Source organism: Schistocerca serialis, chromosome 3 (genome assembly GCF_023864345.2).
Source record: "Schistocerca serialis cubense isolate TAMUIC-IGC-003099 chromosome 3, iqSchSeri2.2, whole genome shotgun sequence".
Taxonomy (NCBI): Eukaryota; Metazoa; Arthropoda; class Insecta; order Orthoptera; family Acrididae; genus Schistocerca; species Schistocerca serialis.
This window is the reverse complement of record NC_064640.1, coordinates 563,605,939-563,630,120: the sequence shown is the minus strand read 5'-3', so window position 1 is coordinate 563,630,120 and position 24,182 is coordinate 563,605,939. Positions and strand designations below refer to the sequence as shown.

General features: G+C 40.0%; 1 protein-coding gene across 2 annotated transcripts in view; it reads right to left on the bottom strand.

Annotated features, from left to right (window-relative positions):
• The window catches only part of LOC126470458 (dehydrogenase/reductase SDR family member 7), a 201,826-nt gene that overhangs the window by 108,063 nt on the left and 69,581 nt on the right, over positions 1–24,182 (bottom strand). The gene's annotated exons all lie outside the window — the stretch shown is intronic.

The window sequence follows — 24,182 nt, the reverse complement described above, 5'->3', positions numbered from 1 at the left end:
CTTCCCAGCAACCCAAAGATTCAAGTTAAGGAACAGTAAGAAGCCACTCGGGGCTAAGTCTGGAGAATAGGGTGGACGAGGAAACAATTCAAAACCCAATTCACCCACTTTCGCCTTTGTTATCACTGATGTATGGGTTCTGCATGTACATCTACACTGATACTTCGCAGTCTACCATACGGTGTGTGCCACAGGATACTCTTTACCACCACTAGTCATTTCCTTTCCTGTTCCATTCTTAAAAAGAATGAGGGAAAAAACAACTGTCTATATGCTTCCATACAAACCCTAATTTATTGTAACTTATCTTCATGGTCCTTACGCACAATGTATGTTGCAGACAATAGAATCATTTTGCAGTCAGCTTCAAATGTCGGTTCTCTTGTGTGTTGTTCGACCCTCGCAGTAACAAATCTAGCAGCCTGCCTCTGAATTACTTTGATATCTTCCTCTAATTTGACCTGGTACAGAACCCAAACACTCAAGAAGTGCTCAAGAATAGGTTGCACTAGCATCCTCCTAGCATTCTACTTTACAGATGAACTACATTTTCTTACAATTCTCCCAATAAACTGAAGGTGACCATTCACTTTTCCCTATGACAATCCTCATATGCTCGTTCCATTTCATATCGCTTTTCAGTGTTACATCCCGATATTTAAATGACATGGCTGAGTCGAGTAAGACACTACTAATGCTGTATCTGAACATTATGGGTTTGTTTTTCCTACTCATCTGCATTAACTTACATTTTTCTAGATTTATAGCTAGCTTTCATTCATCATAACAACTACAAATTTTGTCTAGGTCATCTTGTACTCTGTTCCAGTCACGCAACTTGACACCTTACAGTACACCACAGCATTATCAGCAAATAACCACAGACTGCTGCCAACCCTGTCTGCCAAATCATTTATTATACTGAGGAGCCAAAATGTTATGACCACCTGCTTAATAGCTTGTTTGTACATCTCTGGGACAAAATGCGTAATTGATTCTGCACTTCGGGGGGGTTGACGGTTTGTTGGTAGGTTTATGGAGGTATGTGGCATTAGATGTCCAAGCACAGGTCACTTAATTCGCATATATAATAGGCTGCTGATTTGCATAGGTGATGATGGCACCCAGAAGGGTTCCATAGGTTTTACAACAGGTGAATTTGGTTGCCAAGACATCACAGCAAGTTAACTATAATGCTCCTCAAACCACTATAGCACAGTTCTGGGTCCAAGACATGGACAATTATACTGCTGAAAGATGACATCACCATTGGGGAAGACATCAAGCATGAAGGGATACACGCTGTTCACAGCTGTCATGTGTCTTCGATTACTACTGCAGGTTCCATGCAAGTGCACGAGAAAATGTCTTCCATAGCATAATACTGCTCCCACCACCCTGCAACTATGGCACACTGTATTTTTTGGGCTGCTGTTCACCTCGATGATGGCATTTGTGGAGACGACCACTGACCTAGTGTAGCAAGTGTGGTTCACCCAAAGAGCCGACTCGTTTCCATTGATCGGTGGTCAAATCCCGATGTCCCATATCCACTGCAATCATGACTGATGATGTCATTGGGTCAACATATGAACATATAAGGGGTTATCTACTATGCAGCTCCATGTTCAACAATTTATGATGAATGATGTGCTCCAAAACACTTGTGCATGCATTAGCATTGTTATCTTTCAGTAGGTGCCACAGATCTCACTCTGTCCTACTTTGCAGAGCAGACAAGCCTCCAAACCCCACGTTTTGTGAAGAGTTGTCGACATTCAACCATTTAGTGCCTAGTGGTAGTTTTACTGTCCTTCTACCTCTTTCTCTAGATGCTCAAAACAGTAGCATGTGAACATTCAACCAACTTCACTGTCTTTGAGATACTCGTTCATAGGCCCTGAGTAGTAATAATCTGCCCTTTGTCAAAGTTGTTTATCTCTATGGATTTTCCAATTTGCAGCCCATATCCTCTCTAGGGTAATTCCCCATGTGTGCCTGTTCTGTTTACATACTTTTGTTACTGCGTCACATGCCCACAAAGGCAACAGATAGCATCCAATGTTGCGGCGGGCAGTTATCATGATATTTTGGCTTATCAGTGCACACAAAGAGAAATAAGGGTCGTATCACATTTCCCCGGAGCACTCCTGACAATACCCTTGCCTTCGATGAACACTTGCCTTCGATGAGCCAACACAAGTTTCGATGCTCCCGCCATGGTTCTGCCTTTTTCCAAGTAATCTATGAGGATTATTCCTTGGCCATCATCTTACCAGGTGAAAAAATCATCTTTACCTTCTTCGGTGCACTTTCACCAACCTTTGTCCATTGTTTTGACTGCTATTTTGTCTCTGGTGAGTAACTATGGATCCAGGTTTCACCAACACTCACAAATCAATGCAAGAAGTCTTGCAGATTGCGATTACACACCACCAGACATTATGCTGAAATGGTGTGCCGCATGCACTTTCAGTAGACTTTGAGCAATCACACCACGCATCTCACACACAGTTTATTCACACCAAATTTTCCATGCAGGATATTATGCACTCACTCAGTTGAGATGCCTACAGTCTCAGCAAATACAAAAATTTTTATTTGGCTGTCTTGCATTGCCACATCATGGATTCTGTATGTGTTTTCCTTTGTGGTGACCTCAACTGGATGGCCAGAGCATGCTCCATCTTCGGTGCTTGTCTGACTACATTTAAATTTGTTAATCCAAAAGTAAATAGTCTTCAATGATGTTGCAGAGTCTGTATGAACTTCATACAATCCAGTTTTGATTTGTGCTGGGTGTCCAACCCACCAAATGAAAATATTTAGTAACAGCACGAAACTTGATTTTCTTCATTTTTGACCACAGTAAACGCACTGACCAATTTAAAGAGCTGTTCGCAATGAACTGTACAATGTACATTATTGAAATCCTTTGTACGATCCTTGGAATAATCAAGCTTACTAACAAGACACAGCAAAATTGTTACATTCTTTCATGGAACTTTGCCAGACTTATCAAACCACCTTGGTAATTACATGATCTAGTTGGTTTCATGTAACTCCATCTACTATTGCCCAAGTGCCCTTCTTAATATCTTTCTTTGGATGCCATATGTTTTTTATCATCATCTTTTTCCCACTGGCGGAGTTTGTCAGCCTACGTCCATTATCTTTACTGACTTCATGCAGTCTTTCTTTTCCCACTACATTTGTATACACTTTTCCTTCCCAAATTTTTGCATTCAGATGCCTAAGTATCATTTTCACCTATGTCTTTGAACTTTGCTGATTCCCTTCTCCAGTTTGGAGTAAAATGCAACCTTTTCAGCTTCATCTGCATTCTCTCTAGTGACACAGGTACACATTATCGTAAAATTAAAATATTTTGCACTGAATCTCAAAGAACACATCCTATGAGTAATTGCTGTGAAACTAATTACACTTGCCTTCACTGATCTAAGTATCAGAAAACTGGTAGCATGATGACCTATATCCCCTCTGCTACACATCAGTATAGGTTTCCCCCATCATTCCTTGTCATTTCCCTCATATTTCTTGCAGTGCAGTTCTTTTCACTCTGAACTCTTTTCTCTACTAATACAATGAGGAAGGTGGCCGCTGATAACCTCATTGTTGAGCGCACATAAGGACCAACCATCAGGCAGGTGGCTGGCCATATTTTTCAAGATCTACTATGAATATTACAATAAGATAGATGAGAGTTTTTGTGTTTCAGTACATTGAGAGTTTTTTCCTTCCCATGTGGCGATACAATAAACATGTAGAGCATGCAATTGATAGAACCACACTGACCTGAACTTAAAAATTTTAGTGTTTTTGTCTAAAATAATTCCATTTATAGCTTCACCACTATATGAGACTACATGTGACACATTGTCACCCAATTAGTGCATTCAAAATTTTTTCCATCAAATTGGAAAGAAGTTGACACAGCTTGCAAGATTTTCAAGGTGTGACTTTTAAAAAGAGAAAATTAGATTTAAATTGAGAACAATATGTGTATTACAGAGCCACAACTGACTGAGATGGTATACAAATTCGATATAGCTATGAATGTGGTGTTCTTACTGCATCATAAAGTGGCTGAGAAAGTATTTAATACAGGGTATTTCATTTATCTGATGATTCCATGCACAGGGTTGTGTTTGCGACTGCACAGGCTGATCAAAGGGGTCCTGCTCTCCCTGTTAATGCTGCACTATACACCTTTTCGACCACTGTCATTCGAACAGTGAAACAAAAATCTCAAGTGTAACAGTGAAAGTCTGCAAAGACAACAATGGCAACACCAAATTATTCCATTCCACAGCAAGTGTTTGTTTACAATTTGTATGTGTGTACAGAGTCCATTTGTATTGTTTGGATATTGTTTGAGCAGAAGTTTCCAGGTGTTTGAATTCTGTGTCATGATGCAATTCACAAACTAGTGTATAAATTTAGTGTAATGGGAAGTTTTTATGACAAGAAGCATAAATGATGATGTACAGTGCTCACAGAGATTCATCTCGATGACATTGCATACTACCTGGAAAATGCCCCTAAAATAGTCTCTTCGATGTCTTTTACAGCAAATGCAAATTTCTTGCAGCTCTGAACAAAAATCTGTTAAGTTATTTGGGCTAAGGCCCTATAAAGTAACAGTAGTGCAAGACGTTAAACCTTGTGATCCTACACACAGAGTTAGGTTTCGCGAATGGATTTTGAAACAAGTGGATGACAGTGAAATGGATCCCTACCTCGGTCTATTTCCAGACGAGGCTTGGTTCTATTTACATGGGTATGTAAATTCCCAAAACTGTCAACACTGGAGTGCTGACAGACCCACTCTGCTTCATGAGGAACCCCTTTATGATCAGAAAATAGGAACGTGGTGCGCAGTTAATGGGGACAGAAAAATAGGCCCAATTGTTTTTAATGATACACTTAACAGAGAAAGATATGTGCAAAATATTTTGCAACCATTTTTTAATGAACTGAGTGAAAGAGAACAAAGCTTCATTTTTTTTTAACAGCATTCAGCAAAGGTTCCTAATGGCCTGCCCACTAAAAGTCCTGTTTTAACCCTGTGTGATTTCTATTTGTGGGGAGCACTAAAGGATATAAAGTGTATATGACAAATCTGAACACGTTACAGGAACTCAAGGACAATATCCACAAGTTTGTTAATTCAATTTCTCAATGAGAATTACATCATGTGATGAATAATTTCCTGAGTAGATGTCACAAATGCATGAAAAACAATGACACGCAGGCAGTTCCAGCATCTCCTCACATGACATGTGTGAGTACAAAATTTATTTGCACATATTTTAAATTTGGAAATGCTGTAGTAGATGGGCAATGTGACATCTGATATGCCGAGCAATGGCACACTCGCTGCCCACCAGCTACTGTGTTGTGCATGTGGTCATCAGCTAAATGGAACACACTGTATTTTGCCACTTGTGCAGAATCACCAATGTGGTCAACAATTGGTCTAAGAAGATATGTACCTCTGAATGCCCACACACTTGTTGTAGTTCAGCCGTTCACATTCTCGGATCCCAAGAATATTCATGGCAATCCTGATGCAACGAGGAGTGTGACCAACATCATGAACACACTGGAAACCTCTAATACTGTCATTGACACATTGGCAGTGTGTGCACTTGCATTTTCTTGTATGAAATAATCTTGGGTCTTTTTATTCATTGTTAGTTCCCTAAAAAAAGATTGCAGTATATTGTCCACACACCTATCAAATTTATGGTATGGTCGAAAAAGATCAGACCAAAACTGTGTGTTGCATTACTTCCACACCATATTCCTGTTTTCATACTGTGTGGATGCTCTCGATGACAATTGTCCAGTGAATTAATGTACCTTGATAAATATAGTCATGATTCATTCGGGGGAAAAAAAGAGAGCAGCACATGGTCAACCTGTCCCTCATGTGCAGACTGCTATAACTAGTGGCTGATGTCCAGAAAATCTGAAATCCTCATCAGTGTACTATTTTTACTTTGTAAGGTTTTCAGTTTGAGTATCTGCAGAGCTTTGTGAGTTGATGCTCCTGACACACAATGAGGCACTGAAGGGCTCAACGATTTTCTTAAACTTCTTTCCAAGTTGCTCTTAATTCTTTTACTGTAGTTTGTTCTTGGCTAAAACCAATAAACTACCTGCCACAGTGTCAAAGCAACGTGTCAGAGTGTACAGTGATTTGAGGCTTCCTAAGGGGGTACTGGTGCCTGCACAATGCTGGACACAGCAGCTGCACTACATGTAAAATGCCCCATACCTTCACAGTAACTTCATCTAACAATTTCTCAATGAGGTTAGTTAAATGAAAGGAAAGGGAAAGGATCAGTGGGAAATAGTGATGGCTAGTTGCACAGGACACTGTGGTAATGCAATAGCAAAATCTGATGCCAGATCAGGCCTCGAGTGTAGGTTTACCGCTTCTCATGAAAGGTTGCCTTAACCCCTTTGGTCATCCCTACATGTTCCCTGATCAACTCAAATTTCCAACTTATTGCACACTGCATGCAGTTTCCCTCGTCCATTGAACTCTCTACTTGCAAATCCTGATTCCTGTAGGAGTTCGGACATTATCTGTGCATTCACACTGAAATGAACGTTGAGGTACAGTCTATTTCAGAATTGTATACATCTGAGTGGTGTTTGTTCTGTCCGACAGTCGAGGAGTTATGTAAGGGATATCAGCATCACACTCAGTTCAAACAATCAAGTAAGTCAGCTGTCCCCAAGTCTTGTCTGGTGTGTTATCGTGAGATATGGTACAACAAGACCAGTACTGTGCCACAGGGTCAAAGTTTTTGAGACTCTGTAATTAAGGACTCTATCTATCTTTAAATACGAATGTTGAAAAACATCATAAACTGAGATTTAGGTATCAATTTAAACAAGGTATCTTACTGAGATCTCCCTGGTGGTGGTATCCATCAGTTCTGGAGAGCAAGGCGGATATGTGAATTTCACAGAACAATGGCACAAGTGAAGGAAAACAAACACACATGAAAGGACAGTCAATCTTGGCTTACACATGAGAATAATACCAACAATATCTCACACTACGAATGGAGAACAGAAAGCAAGCACATGGAAGCAGCACTGAAAACACCTAAAGAAGTATTAGGTCAGTCATCTAAATACTGTACGCAAAATGAAATTTCCAACTTGGCTAGAAACATGAAAGCATATGGTCAATACGAGACATTACAAGAATATAGGTACTAAAAGGTGCCCTTGTGACACTGTTGCACATGACTGATACATATATGAGGTACAGTGAAACCTCTTTATAACGTTCCTCCATATAATGTTTTCCTCTATGATACGTCCGTTTTTTTCAGTCCCGACTAAAGGCCCATATAAACAATGTTGAATTTTCCTCTTTACTGAATTGCCTCTATATTACAATTTCCTCCATGTAACACTCATATTTTTGGAACCCTGGTCAATTATTTACCTCTTTATAACGTTTAAGTGACTGGATGTAGATGCATCGTTTTCCATTCTGTGGATTCACAGTTTGCACCGGCTCAGAAAGCCCACGCTCAGTGTGTTTCATATGTCAGTGGCAGAACCTGGTCACGTGACATGTGACACACATTCTGCTTGCGATCTTTTTGGCGCCATTTCAGTCGATGCTTTGTATTTGTAGCGTGTTGTGTGAGCTGAGCACCAAACAGTTCGTGTGTCTAGTGAGAGTGTGCCTTTGGTATAATTTTTTTTTCAAACAAAAGCTTTCATCATGACCCTGTGCCCTCATATACTAAGGCAGCTGAAGCCTTTGAAACATTCGGGAGATATATGATGGCCTATATACTCGAGGACAGAACAGTTGTTCAACTTGCTCATTTGGAGCAAGAAATGATTGCTATAGAGTCTAGGAGAAATAGAAAACAAACATGCTTGCTTGAATATTTTAAAAAATCATAGGTATGTGATTTTCAGATTGCACAGGTTCCTAGAGTATTGTGCAAATTTAAGTTCCGTTTCATAATTTAATTATTAAAGTAATTTTTTGTAATTAATTATTTTTTAATCTGTACCATTAACTGTGTTTTTATGTAATATGTTCAGTATATCATAAACAAAATTTGGCTCATATTCTATAACTGGGTCAACTGAAGAACGGGATACCACCTGTCAGCTTTGGTCAATGATGGCATATCTTAAGAATCTGTTATAACTTTTTACGGTACAAACTGATCCATTTACTTTCACCCATTCACCTATCGGGCCCTATGTTTTAATTACAAAACACTAATCATTTGATACATTGATCATTTGCAATGAGTATCACATAATAGTGTTGTGAAAATTTGAAATGTCATCTATGGCACCATTCGTCAAAGCTGATTAGTGGTATCCCGATCTTCAGTAATGCCCTATAATTATTATCTGGAAGCCTTACTCTTTATAGTGTTTTCCTCTATACAGTGTTCAGAATTTGTGGTCCCTTGAAAAACATTATATAGAGGTTTCACTGTATATCAGAAAAACATTCGTGGCCCATAGGTGTGCACTGTCATTCAGCTAGACACATCAGAATGCCAATACAATGAGTGATGTCCTCCACACAACACTACGGCGTTCACACTGTCTCCCTGTACTGTGGACCAAGCTGTCCACAAAACTTGCAGCAACATCTCTTACTGCTAGACAACATCATAAACGTTCTTTGGTGGCTTTTTGGGATGCAATCCTTTAGCAAGAGCGCTTAGTGCAAGATCAATTTGATTTACACCCCGAGAACAAATGGTGTTGCTGGTACTGGTCCACCTGGGCAGCCCAGAGTGGTCAGGAATTATTATTCACCAGGAGGAACACATGACATTATTCACCATGAAAAACATACATGTTTTTTAGTGGCTCTCAAAGCTGTCTTCCCTTATGGGTGTGAATACAGTTGGCTTAAGATATTTGCATGTACACTGGCTGGTTTATATCTGAGCAATGACGCACACAAATATACAGTTCGATTTTAAGTGTCCATTCAACAATGTTTTTCGAGCTCTCTTTTCGAAATATCATGTATGATGTGAAATCATACATCAGCATGTGTGTGTCTGTTTTGCAATCATTTTCTAATGTACTGTGCATTCTATGTTAACTGCATTCATCTTGTATTTTTATATGAAGTCACTAATAACAGCTGAACTGAGTAACAATCCACCCACCCCCCCCCCCCCCCCACACACACACACACAAAAGTCACAGCAATGCCCATTATTGTCATTAATTGAAACAATATTACATGAGAAAAGAGCTGACCTTTCAGTGAATTCTACATCAAGATATATAATGTTCCAATACTCCTTACCCCTCCCACCCCCACCAAGAGGGGGAGGGAACAGGGCAGTGGGGTGAGACCCCCCCCCCCCCCCCTCCACGGTCTCAGGCAAAGAAAAAAATATAATGTAGTAAGGTGTTTTTCTTTCAAGAAAATGACTTAAGCATCAGCATTACATAAGTTTTTAACAGAGTTGTAACTGGAACTTTGTTATGGCTGCTTACAAGTCACCATTCATCTTCCACAACATTAAAACTACTCAATACTCCCATGTCTAGCTCCCCCTCCCCCCTACAAACCATCATATGATGCCCTTGGATCCTTAGAAAAACGTACTTTGACTAAATTATTCCATCTGATATGTAAGATATATGTTGTTGTTATTGTTGTTGTGGTCTTCAGTCCTGAGACTGGTTTGATGCAGCTCTCCATGCTACCCTATCCTGTGCAAGCTTCTTCATCTCCCAGAACTTACTGCATCCTACATCCTTCTGAATCTGCTTAGTGTATTCATCTCTTGGATATATGAGAGAGGTAAATTAACCTCTGACCTCAAGAAGAATGTAATACACTGAAGTGCCAAAGAAACTGGTGTAGGAATGCATATTCAAATACAGAGATATGTAAACAGGCAGAATACGGCACTGCGGTCGGCAATGCCTATATAAGACACCAAGTGTCTGGCGTAGTTGTTAGAACGGTTACTGCTGCTGCAATGGCAGGTTATCAAGATTTAAGTGAGTTTGAACATGGTGTTCTAGTAGGCGCAGCAGCAATCGGCCACAGCATCTCTGTGGTAGTGATCAAGTGGGGATTTTCCTGTACAACCATTTCTGGAGTGTGCCATGAATATCAGGAACCCAGTAAAACATCAAATCTCTGACATCGGAAAATGATCCTGCAAACACGGGACACATGATGAATGAATAGAATCATTCAATGTGGCAGAAGAGCAAATCTTCTGAAAATTGCTGAAGATTTTAATGCTGGGCCAGCAACAAGTGCAGCATGCCAACCGTTCAAAGAAACATCATCGATATGGGCTTTCAGAGCTGAAGGCCCACTTGTGTACCCTTGATGACTGCATGACACAAAGCTTTATGCCTCATCTTGGCCTGTCAACACCGACATTGGACTGCTGATGACTGGAAACATGTTGCCTGATCAGACAAATCTCATTTCAAATTGTATCAAGCTGATAGACATGTACAAATATGGAGACAACCTCATGAATCCATGGACCCTGCATTTCAGCAGGGGTCTGTTGAAGCAGGTGGAAGCTATGTAATGGTGTGGGAAGTGTGCAGCTGGAGTGATATGGGACACCTGATATGTCTAGATACAACTCTGACAGGTGACACATACGTAGACAACCTGCCTGATCATCTGCATCCATTCATGTCCATTGCGCTTTCCACCTGACTTGGGCAATTCCAGCAGGACAATGCGATACTCCACACGTCCAGAATTGCTACAGAGTAGCTCCAGGATCACTCTTCTTAGTTGTAAACACTTCTGCTGGGCACCAAACTCCCCAGACATGAACATTATAGAGCATATCTGGGATGCCTTGCAACATGCTTTTCAGAAGAGATCTCCATCCCCTCGTACTCTTACAGATTTATGGACAGCCCTGCGGGATTCATAGTGTCAATTCCCTCCAGCGCTAAATCAGACATTAGTCATGTCCATGCCATGTCGTGTTGCAGCACTTCTCTATGCCCATGGGAGCCCTACATGATATTAGGCAGGTGTACAAGTTTCTTTGGCTCTTCAGTTAATTCCTGTCTCAAAGAAATTATGAATGTAATAAATCAAGTTTGTGAAACACTGACATGAATATGTTACAGAAGAATGGGAAACTACTGGATACCAATCTCACGGATATTGAGTTTGGGTTCCAGAGAAATGCAGGAACATGCAAGGCAGTACTGACTGTATGACTTATCTTAAAAGAAGACTGAAGAAAGGCAAACCTACATTTACAGTATTTGTAGGTTTAGACGTGGCCTTTGACAGTGTTGACTGGAACATACTGTTAGACAATTTGAAAGTAGGAAGGATTCAAAACAGAGAGGGAAAAGTTATCTACAACTTCAGCAGAAGGCAGATGGCAGTTATAACAGTCAAAGGACATGAACGAAAATCAGTAATTGAGAAGGGGGTGAGACAGGGTTGTAGACTATCCCCAAAGTTATTTAATCTCTACATTTTGCAAGCAGTAAGAGAAGTCATGGGCAAATTTGGAAAGGTTATTAAACTTCAGTGAGAATAAATAAAATCTCTTATGATTGCAAATGACATTGTAAATCTGACAGAGATGGCAAAGGACTCGTAAGATCAATTGAACAGAATGGAGAGTCTTGAAATAAACTTACAGGATAAATAACAACAAACATAAAAGAATGGTCACAATACATCTTCAGATTCAATCAGGTAATGGAGATGGAATCAGCTTTGGAAATGACACAGTAATAATAATGATGGGATTTTAATATTGTCAATCATCAACTTCAAATTTTTACTCTTAATCGCTTTTCTTAACACACACACACACACACACACACACACACACACACAAAGTATCTCTGTGGCCAGTGAGGAGGAAGTGAACACATGATTGCTAGAGTAACTGAACCAGGGTTGATTTGGGCTGACAATGGTTTCTGCTATGTCTGCCGAGTTCACTGAATGCTGAAGCCACATAGTGTGAGATCGGCAGTACCTCTCGCTGTTTAAGCAAGGCAATTGCCACAGTCAATCTATTTCACTGCTATCTATTAAGCTGTTAATTTCACTTGAGTTTAGTAGGAGACTGTGAACTTCATGGCAGCTTTGCTGCACTTCTGTGGATTGCACACTCAGTGTTTTGTGCATATTTTTAGAGACACACAAGTTACTACATTTGAGTCAATAAATCCATTAGCAATTTTAGGATAAGATATTGTAAAGGAACCACTACTCATTTATTAATATGTTTGGAGGCACTTAAAAGGAAGTTATTAATATAAAAATTTGTGACATTATCATTCTTTGAGTAAAAAATATTATCTTTTGAATTGCAAGTAATTAGGTGTGGTGATTTCAATATTGATTTTATCTTGATCAGCTCTAATCAAGGTCACTTAATATTTACTGGTTATTATAGTATTTCAACTGAAATACTAAAATCTTGTGCTGACTTGATAGCACCCTCCTTGAGTTAATTCAGTAAAATGTAATCAAGACATATTACCTGAAAGACTGATACATGTAGTAATAACAACAATGTTTAAAAGTGAAAATGAGCAAGTGTTCTCTAGCTATAGACCCATCTCCCTCTTTTCGGTGTTCTGAGAAGTTTTTTAGAAAACAGCTTATAACAGAATATTGAACCACCTTCCTTATGATAATATTTAACAACTACTCAGTTTGGCTAAGGCTTTTGATTGTGATGTTCATAAAACTTACTGGGGAAAGTAAAATTTTATAGAATCGAAAGAGTCGTGTCATAACAACACAATATAAAGGACTAGATTAAGAAATTTTATTACAGGAATAAAACTAACAATGGAAGAGGGAAACAATAAATATGGTGTCTTACCTGATTTGGTGCTTGGCCTCTGTCCTTGACCTATACAAAAGATTTACCAGGAACATTGGGAGACTCTCAGAAAACTTGGTTGTTTGCTGATGGCATAGCCAGGAGAATAATGGAAATGGCTTATAATTAGTTCACAGATTGTACACAATTTTAAGATTTAAATAAAGATACAATCTTAAAGCTACCCACAAGCAATTAGTCAAATATGAAGAATCAGTGACCTCAATGTACATGACTTGTATGTTCAGGATTTAGTTAATTGGTTAACGCAACTACAAAGATAACACATAGGGTGGTGGGGTTTTGGGTTCCACTAAATAGGTCAGATGTCCACTAGACACAGGAGGTGGCTACATGGGTAGTAGGGGCTGTGTGGTGTGGACTGGGCGGTTTTTTAGGTTAGACAGTCTTGGGAAAGACCAAAAAAGGCTCCAGTCTCAAAGGGTACAGGGCAAAGAAAAGACAAGAATCGACCAAGCAACAGTCAACAGTCTACATCTACATCTACATCTACATCCATACTCCACAAGCCACCTGACAGTGTGTGGCGGAGGGTACCTTGAGTACCTCTATCGGTTCTCCCTTCTATTCCAGTCTCGTATTGTTCGTGGAAAGAAAGATTGTCAGTATGCCTCTGTGTGGGCTCTAATCTCTCTGATTTTATCCTCATGGTCTCTTCGCGAGATATACGTAGGAGGGAGCAATATACTGCTTTACTCCTCGGTGAAGTTACGTTCTCAAAACTTCTACAAAAGCCTGTACCGAGCTACTGAGCGTCTCTCCTGCAGAGTCTTCCACTGGAGTTTATCTATCATCTCCGTAACGCTTTTGTGATTACTAAATGATCCTGTAACGAAGCGCACTGCTCTCCATTGGATCTTCACTATCTCTTCTATCAACCCTATCTGGTACGGATCCCACACTGCTGAGCAGTATTCAAGCAGTGGGCAAACAAGCGTAATGTTACCTACTTCCTTTGCATTTCCTTAGGATTCTTCCAATGAATCTCAGTCTGGCATCTGCTTTACCAACGATCAACTTTATATGATCATTCCATTTTAAATCACTCCTAATGCCTACTCCCAGATAATTTATGGAATTGACTGCTTCCAGTTGCTGACCTGCTATATTGTAACTAAATGATATGGGATCTTTCTTTCTATGTATTCGCAGCACATTACACTTGTCTACATTGAGATTCAATTGCCATTCCCTGCACCATGCGTCAATTCGCTGCAGATCCTCCTGCATTTCAGTACAATTTTCCATTGTTAAAACCTCTCGATATACCACAGCATCATCTGCAAAAAGCCTCAGTGAACTTTCGATGTCATCCACAAGGTCATTTATGTATATTGTGAATAGTAACGGTCCTATGGCACTCCCCTGTGGCACACCTGAAATCACTCTTACTTCGGAAGACTTCTCTCCATTGAGAATTACATGCTGTGTTCTGTTATCTAGGAACTCTTCAATCCAATCGCACAATTGGTTTGATAGTCCATATGCTCTTACTTTGTTCATTAAACGACTGTGGGGAACTGTATTGAACGCCTTGCAGAAGTCAAGAAACACGGCATCTACCTGGGAACCCATGTCTATGGCCCTCTGAGTCTTGTGGACGAATAGCGTGAGCTGGGTTTCACATGATTGTCTTTTTCGAAACCCATGCTGATTCCTACAGAGTAGATTTCTAGTTTCCAGAAAAGTCATTATACTCGAACATAATACGTGTTCCAAAATTCCACAACTGATCGAAGTTAGATATATAGGTCTATAGTTCTGCACATCTGTTCGACGTCCCTTCTTGAAAACGGGGACGACCTGTGCCCTTCTCCAATCCTTTGGAACGCTACGCTCTTCTAGAGACCTACGGTACACCACTGGAAGAAGGGAGGCAAGATCCTTCGCGTACTCTGCGTATGAATTGGTATCCAATCAGGTCCAGCAGCCATTCCTCTTTTGAGCAATTTTAATTGTTTCTCTATCCCTCTGTCGTCTATTTCGATATCTACCATTTTGTCATCTGTGTGACAATCTAGAGAAGGAACTAGAGTGCAGTCTTCCTCTGTGAAACAGTTTTGGAAAAAGACAATTAGTATTTCAGCCTTTAGTCTGTTATCCTCTGTTTCAGTACCATTTTGGTCACAGAGTGTCTGGACATTTTGTTTTGATCCACCTACCGCTTTGACATAAGACCAAAATTTCTTAGGATTTTGTGCCAAGTCAGTACATAGAACTTTACTTTTGAATTCATTGAACGCCTCTCGCACGGCCCTCCTCACATTACATTTCGCTTTGCGTAATTTTTGTTTGTCTGTAAGGCGTTGGCTATGTTTATGTTTGCTGTGAAGTTCCCTTTGCATCTGTAGCAGTTATCTAATGCGGTTGTTGTACCACGGTGGCTCTTTTCCATCTCTTACGATCTTGCTTGGCACATACTCATCTAACGCATATTGTACGATGGTTTTGAACTTTATCCACTGATCCTCAACACTCTCTGTACTTAAAACAAAAATTTTGTGCTGAGCCGTCAGGTACTCTGAAATCTGCTTTCTGTCACTTTTGCTAAACAGAAAAATCTTCCTACCTTTTTTTTAATATTTCTATTTACGGCTGAAATCATCGCTGCAGTAACTGCTTTATGATCACTGATTCCCTGTTCTGTGTTAACTGTTTCAAATAGTTCGGGTCTGTTTGTCACCAGAAGGTCTAATATGTTATCGCCACGAGTCGGTTCTCTGTTTAACTGCTCAAGGTAGTTTTCAGATAAAGCACTTAAAAAAATTTCACTGGATTCTTTGTCCCTGCCACCCGTTATGAATGTTTGAGTCTCCCAGTCTATATCCGGCAAATTAAAATCTCCACCCAGAACTATAACATGGTGGGGAAATCTACTCGAAATATTTTCCAAATTATCCTTCAGGTGCTCAGCCACAACAGCTGCTGAGTCAGGGGGCCTATAGAGACATCCAATTACCATGTCTGAGCCTGCTTTAACCGTGACCTTCACCCAAATTATTGCACATTTCAGATCTCCGTCAATTTCCTTCGATACTATTGCACTTATTATTGCTATAAACATGCCTCCCCCTTCACTGTCCAGCCTGTCTCTTTGGTATACATTCCAATCTGAGTTTAGAATTTCATTACTGTTTACATCTGGTTTCCGCCAACTTTCTGTCCCTAGTACTATATGGGCATTGTGATCGTTTATTAATGAGAGCAGTTCTGGGACCTTTCTACAGATGCTCCTGCAGTTTACTATTAGCACATTAATGTTATTCCCTGTTGCATTTTGCCTACTCCTACCTTGCCGCATCTCAGGAGGCATCTTGTCCGGTCAAGGGAGGGAATTCTCTAACCTAAAGAACCCACATGTGTACTCCACACGTACTCCGCTACCCTTGTAGATGCTTCCTGTGCATAGTGCACGCCTGACCTATTCAGGGGGACCCTACATTTCTCCATCTGACAGCGGAGGTCGAGAAATTTGCAACCCAGATCTCCGCAGAATCGTCTGAGCCTCTGGTTTAAGCCTTCTACTCAGCTCCAAAGCAGAGGACCGCGATCGGTTCTGGGAACGATACTACAAATAGTTAGCTCAGATTCCACCCCGCAAGCGAGGCTTTCTGCCTTTACCAACTCCACCAACTGCCTGTACGAACTGAGGATGACCTCTGAACCCAGATGGCAGGAGTCATTGGTGCCGACATGAGCAACAATTTGCAGTTGGGTGCACCCAGTGCTCTCTATCACCGCCGGCAGGGCCTCCTCCACATCTCGGATGAGACCCCCCTGGCAAGCAGACAGAGTGAACACTGGCCTTCTTCGCAGACCTTTCTGCTATTTCCCTAAGGGGCTCCATCATCCGCCTAACGTTGGAGCTCCCAATAACTAATAAACCCCTCCCCCCCTGTGCCTGCTCAGACCTTGCTGAAGGAGCGGTCACATGTCCACTCACAGGCAGAGCGGGCGATGCCACATGGCCAGCCTCCACATTGACCCTCCGCCTCGTGCGCCGCGAACGCCGCTGAACCCACCACTCCCCTTGGGGACAGGGTGGCCCAACCGCACCCGGTACCCGCGAAGATGTCTCGACAGCAGGGACAGTGGGTGAAGCATGTAACACCTGGGGTGTACCGTGCAATGCACCAGACTCCACACTACTGCTACACTCCGAGGCAGCAGACTGAAGACGGCTGACAGCAGCCATCAACACGTTCAGCTATTCATGAACAGTGGCCAGCTCCTCCCGCATCCGTACACAGCAGTCACACATCCTATCCATCCTAAGAAATCAATTTACTGTAGAGAGTTAATCAACTTTTAACTAGACTGCTAATTCACTAAAGGCGGCTGATAGTTGACTAAACTGTGGTTACTAGACACTTCTTGTAGAAAACAATGAAAATAGCACTACCTGTGTCTGGACTGTATTAAAAACAAACACAAGCACTACTGGCACTATGGCTGACTAAAGGGACTCTCTCTGACTGTATTCAAAACAAACACGAAATCTATGGAACACTATTACTAGCACTCGACAATTAAAGCTTCCTAAAAGCAAAAACACATGGAAGAATAAGTGACAAGTAAGAAAAATACAGTTAATACTTCAATTAATGTAGCTCGCTGCACAGCAGACGTGACGCAGACGGCAGTTACGATGACACTCGGTACTGTAGTTGTAAATTGTCATAGCTGTGTTGGAAAAGTACCAGAGCTTCAAGTGCTGATAGAAAAGCACTGAAGCTGAAATCATTATAGGAACAGAAAGCTGGCTAAAGCCGGAGATAAATTCTGCCAAAATTTTTAAACAGGCGCAAACCATGTTCAGAAAGGATAGATTAAATAAAGTAGGTGGTGGTGTGATTGTGTCTGTTGGTAGTAGTTTATCTTGTAGTGAAGTTGAAATAGATAGTTCCTGCGAATTACTATGGGTACAGGGTTATACTCAACAGCCGCACCAAAATAATAATTGGCTTCTTCTAATGACCCCCCTACTCAGATGATATAATAGCTGAATGCTTCAAAGAAAACTTGAATCTCATTACAAATAAGTACCCCATTCATACAGTCATAATTGGTGGAGACTTTAATCTACCCTCAATTTGTGGGCAAAAATACATGTTCAAAGCTGGTGGTAGACAGAAAATATCTTCTGAAATTGTAATAAATGCTTTCTCTGAGAATTACTTTGAACAATTAGTTCATGAGCTCACACGAATTGCAAATGGCTGCGAAAACACACTTGACCTCTTAGCCACAAATACTCCTGATCTAATAGAGAGCGTCATGACGGATACAGGGATTAGTGAACACAAGGTCATTGTAGCGAGGCTAAAAACCATATCATCCAAAACCGCTAAAAATAAACGCAAAGTACATGTATTTAAAACCGCAGATAAAATTTCGCTTGATGCCTTCCTATGAGAGAGTCTCCATTCCTTCCAAGCTAATTATGTAAGTGTAGACCAGATATGGCTCAAATTCAAAGATACAGAATCGACAGCAGTAGATAGATACATACCGCATAAGTTAATAAGAGACGGGACTGATCCACCATGGGATGCAAAACACGTCAGAACACTGTTGCCAAAGCAACTAAAAAAGCATGCCAAATTCAGAAGAATGCAAAATCCCCAAGACTGGCTAAGTTTCACAGAAACTCGAAATTTAGTGCAGACGTCAATGCGAGGTGCTTTTAATAGTTTCCACAATGAAATATTGTTCCAAAATATGGTAGAAAACCCAAAGAGATTCTGGTCATATGTAAAGTACACCAGTGGCAAAAAACAGTCAATACCGTCACTGCGCAATAGCGATGGAAATGTTACCGACGATGGTGCCACTATAGCAGAAGTTACTAAATATAATAGGTTTGTTTATAAATAAATAAATCTTCTGCTACCAGTCACGATTTTCTTTATTTTACTATTCGCACGACGCGTTTCGAGAAATAATTCCCATTTTCAAGTGCGTTTTTTTTTTGTGTGTGTGTGTGTGTGTGTGTGTGTGTTAAGCCATTTCTTTTGATGTTGTCAGTGTGTGTGAGTCTGCTTCATTTTGTTGACTTTTACTGTAATACATAAGAAACGCGATTTTTAGTTGGGTATCAATTCTTTCTGTGAGGTTAGTGGCTAAAGTTTGAGAACAATTTGTACTTACAGTTTTCTAATGGTCCATTTGTGTAGAGAGTCACACACACTTAACATCACACACAACTTGTACATTTTACACATCGAAAATATCTTATATAAACAAAACAGTTACAAAGATCTTCTTATAGGTAGTTCACAGAGATAACATTATAGGTCTTCCACAGATTATGATATGTTTTTGTACAGAGGTTAATTTATCTTTACAATCTGGCTCATGAATTACTTATACTGATTTTACAATTGTGCTTATTTCTATGTTTTACTATTTTTATTTAAGTATATTATCGAAACATCTGAAGAAATTCACTGATTCACTTTCAAGTTTTTCAATTAATATTTTATCTTCATATTTTCTGTAATGTGAATATATCTCCAGTTCTTCAAGCAAATCCATTTTATGTCCTTTATTTAGTCAGTGGAGTACTTTGACATTTTGCTCTATTTTTCCAAATGGGTGTCCTGTATTATGTATGTGTGTTGCTATTGCTGATGTAGTGTGTTTGTTGTGTGTGTATGCTCTAATGTGCTCTGTGTACCTGGTGTTGATATTTCGGCCTGTTTGTCCTATGTAGAATTTGGAGCATTCCTGGCATGTTACCTTGTATATTCCAGAGTCTTAATATGGATCATGATTACACTTTATATTATGTATTAGTTTTTGGTGTAGTTTATTGGATGTAGAAAACCCAATTTTTACTCTGTGATTTTTAAAAATATTTGCAATCTTCTGTGATACATTGTTTATGTATGGAATGCTAGATGTATATTTGTTTTTCTCTTTTTCTTCTGTGGTGCAGTTTGTACCTGGGTTTCTCTTCACTTTGTCTAAGATTGAGTCAACCATGGAAGCATTGTAACCATTGGCAACTGCAATCTTCTTCACTGTGTTTATTTCTTGTTGCATATTTTCTTGGTTCAATGGTATTTTTGTTGCCCTATGCAGCATTGACCTGTAAGCTGCCTGTTTATGAATATTTGGGTGACATAAGGTTGCTGGGATTGTGGTGTCAGTCATTGTGTTTTTCCTATAAATTTTGAATGTGCATGTGTTGTTGTGTCTTGTAATATTTAGGTCCAGAAAGTTGATATTTTTATTTTGCAATGCTTCCATGGTTGACTCAATCTTAGACAAAGTGAAGAGAAACCCAGGTACAAACTGCACCACAGAAGAAAAAGAGACAAACAAATATATATCTAGCATTCCATACATAAACAATGTATCACAGAAGATTTCAGATATTTTTAAAAATCACAGAGTAAAAATTGGGTTTTCTACATCCAATAAACTACACCAAAAACTAATACATAATATAAAGTGTAATCATGATCCATATTAAGACTCTGGAATATACAAGGTAACATGCCAGGAATGCTCCAAATTCTACGTAGGACAAACAGGCCGAAATATCAACACCAGGTACACAGAGCACATTAGAGCATACACACACAACAAACACACTACATCAGCAATAGCAACACACATACATAATACAGGACACCCATTTGGAAAAATAGAGCAAAATGTCAAAGTACTCCACCGACTAAATAAAGGACATAAAATGGATTTGCTTGAAGAACTGGAGATATATTCACATTACAGAAAATATGAAGATAAAATATTAAATGAAAAACTTGAAAGTGGATCAGTGAATTTCTTCAGATGTTTCGATAATATACTTAAATAAAAATAGTAAAACATAGAAATAAGCACAATTGTAAAATCAGTATAAGTAATTCATGAGCCAAATTGTAAAGATAAATTAACCTCTGTACAAAAACATATCATAATCTGTGGAAGACCTATAATGTTATCTCTGTGAACTACCTATAAGAAGATCTTTGTAACTGTTTTGTTTATATAAGATATTTTCGATGTGTAAAATGTACAAGTTGTGTGTGATGTTAAGTGTGTGTGACTCTCTACACAAATGGACCATTAGAAAACTGTAAGTACAAATTGTTCTCAAACTTTAGCCACTAACCTCACAGAAAGAATTGATACCCAACTAAAAATCGCGTTTCTTATGTATTACAGTAAAAGTCAACAAAATGAAGCAGACTCACACACACTGACAACATCAAAAGAAATGGCTTAACACACACACACACACACACACACACACACACACACACACACAAAACGCACTTGAAAATGGGAATTATTTCTCGAAACGTGTCGTGCGAATAGTAAAATAAAGAAAATCGTGACTGGTAGCAGAAGATTTATTTATTTATAAACAAACCTATTGTATCTACAGTCGCAGGCTTTCAAAAATCATTTATAATGGATCAAATCAGATTACTAAATATAGTTTTCTGTAATTCGTTCACGAAAGAAGATGAAGTAAATATTCAAGAATTCAAAACCAGAACAGCTGTTAGCATAAGTGACATAAAAGTAGATATCCTAGGTGTTGCGGAACAACTAAAATCGCTTAAGAAAGGCAAGTCTTCCAGTCCAGATGGTATACCAATCAGGTTCCTCTCAGAGTATGCAGACACAATATTGCCTTCTTAGCAATCATATACAGCGTGTTACAAAAAGGTACGGCCAAACTTTCAGGAAACATTCCTCACACACAAATAAAGAAAAGATGTTATGTGGACAAGCGTCTGGAAACGCTTAATTTCCATGTTAGAGCTCATTTTAGTTTCGTCAGTATGTACTGTACTTCCTCGTTTCACCGCCAGTTGGCCCAATTGAAGGAAGGTAATGTTGACTTCGGTGCTTGTGTTGACATGCGACTCATTGCTCTACAGTACTAGCATCAAGCACATCAGTACGTAGCACCAATGGGTTAGTGTTCATCACGAATGTGGTTTTGCAGTCAGTACAATGTTTACAAATGCGGAGTTGGCAGATGCCCATTTGATGTATGGATTAGCATGGGGCAATAGCCATGGCGCGGTACGTTTGTATCAAGACAGATTTCCAGAACGAAGGTGTCCCGACAGGAAGACGTTCAAAGCAATTGATCGGCGTCTTAGGGAGCACGGAACATTCCAGCCTATGACTCGCGACTGGGGAAGACCTAGAACGACGAGGAGACCTACAATGGACGAGTCAATTCTTCGTGCAGTTGACGATAACCCTAATGTCAGCGTCAGAGAAGTTGCTGCTGTACAAGGTAACGTTGACCACGTCACTGTATGGAGAGTGCTACGGGAGAACCAGTTGTTTCTGTACCATGTACAGCGTGTGCAGGCACTATCAGCAGCTGATTGGCCTCCACGGGTACACCTCTGTGAATGGTTCATCCAACAATGTGTCAATCCTCATTTCAGTGCAAATGTTCTCTTTACGGATGAGGTTTCATTCCAACGTGATCAAATTGTAAATTTTCACAATCAACATGTGTGGGCTGACGAGAATCCACATGCAATTGTGCAATCACATCATCAACACAGATTTTCTGTGAACGTTTGGACAGGCATTGTTGGTGATGTCTTGATTGGGCCCCATGTTCTTCCACCTATGCTCAATGGAGCACGTTATCATGATTTCATACGGGATACTCTAACTGTGCTGCTTGAACATGTGCCTTTACAAGTACGACACAACATGTGGTTCATGCACGATGGAGCTCCTGCACATTTCAGTCGAAGTGTTCGTATGCTTCTCAACAACAGATTCGGTGACCGATGGATTGGTAGAGGTGGACCAATTCCATGGCCTCCACGCTCTCCTGACCTCAACCCTCTTGACTTTCATTTATGGAGTCATTTGAAAGCTCTTGTCTATGCAACCCCGGTACCAAATGTAGAGACTCTTCGTGCTTGGCTGTGATACAATACGCCATTCTCCAGGGCTGCATCAGTGCATCAGGGATTCCATGCGACGGAGGGTGGATGCATGTATCCTCGCTAACGGAGAACATTTTGAACATTTCCTGTAACAAAGTGTTTGAAGTCACACTGGTACATTCTGTTGCTGTGTGTTTCCATTCCATGATTAATTTGATTGGAAGTGAAGTAATAAAATGAGCTCTAACATGGAAAGTAAGCGTTTCCGGACACATGTCCACATAACATCTTTTCTTTCTTTGTGTGTGATGAATGTTTCCTGAAAGTTTGGCCGTACCTTTTTGTAACACCCTGTACAACTGCTCACTTGACAAAAGGTCCCTTCCTAAAGACTGTAAAGTAGCACAGGTCACACCAATATTCAAGAAAGGAAATAGGAGTAAAGCGCTGAATTACAGACCCATATCACTGACCTCAATTTGCAGTAGGATTTTGGAGCATATACTCTACTCAAACATTATGAATCACCTTGAAGAAAATGACTTACTGATACATAACCAACACGGATACAGAAAATATCATTCTTGTGCAACACAGCTAACTCTTTATTCCCATGAAGTAATGAGTGCTGTTGACAAGGGATCTCAGATCGATTCCATATTCCTAGATTTCCAGAAGGCTTTTGATATTGTTCCTCACAAGCAACTATTAAATTGTGTGCATATGGAGTATCATCTCAGCTGTGTGACTGGATTCGTGATTTCCTCTCAGAGGGGTCACTGTTCGTAGTGCTAGACGGTAAATCATCGAGAAGAATAGAAGTGATATTTGGCATTCTGCCAGGTAGTGTCATAGGCCCTCTGCTGTTCCTGATTTATATAAATGATCTAGGCAATAATCTGAACAGCCCCCTTAGATTGTTTGCAGTTGACACTGTAATTTACTGTCTAGGAAAATCATCAGACGATCAATTCCAATTACAAAATGATCTAGAGAGAATTCCTGTACGGTGCAAAAAGTGGCAATTGGCACTAAACTAAGAGAGGTGCGAGGTCATCCACATGGGTAGTAAAAGAAATCTGATAAATTTTGGGTATACAATAAATTGCTCAAATCTAAGGGCTGTCAATTCGACTAAATACCTAGGAATTACAATTACGAGCAACTTAAACTGGAAATGCCACATAGATAATATTGTGGGGAAGGCGAAACAAAGACTGTGCTTTGTTGGCAGAACACTTGGGACAAACCCACTAAAGAGACAGCCTACATTACACTTGTCGTCCTCTGCTGGAATATTGCTGTGTGGCATTGGATCCTTAGCAGGTAGTATTGACAGAGGATATCGAAAAAGTGCAAAGAAGGG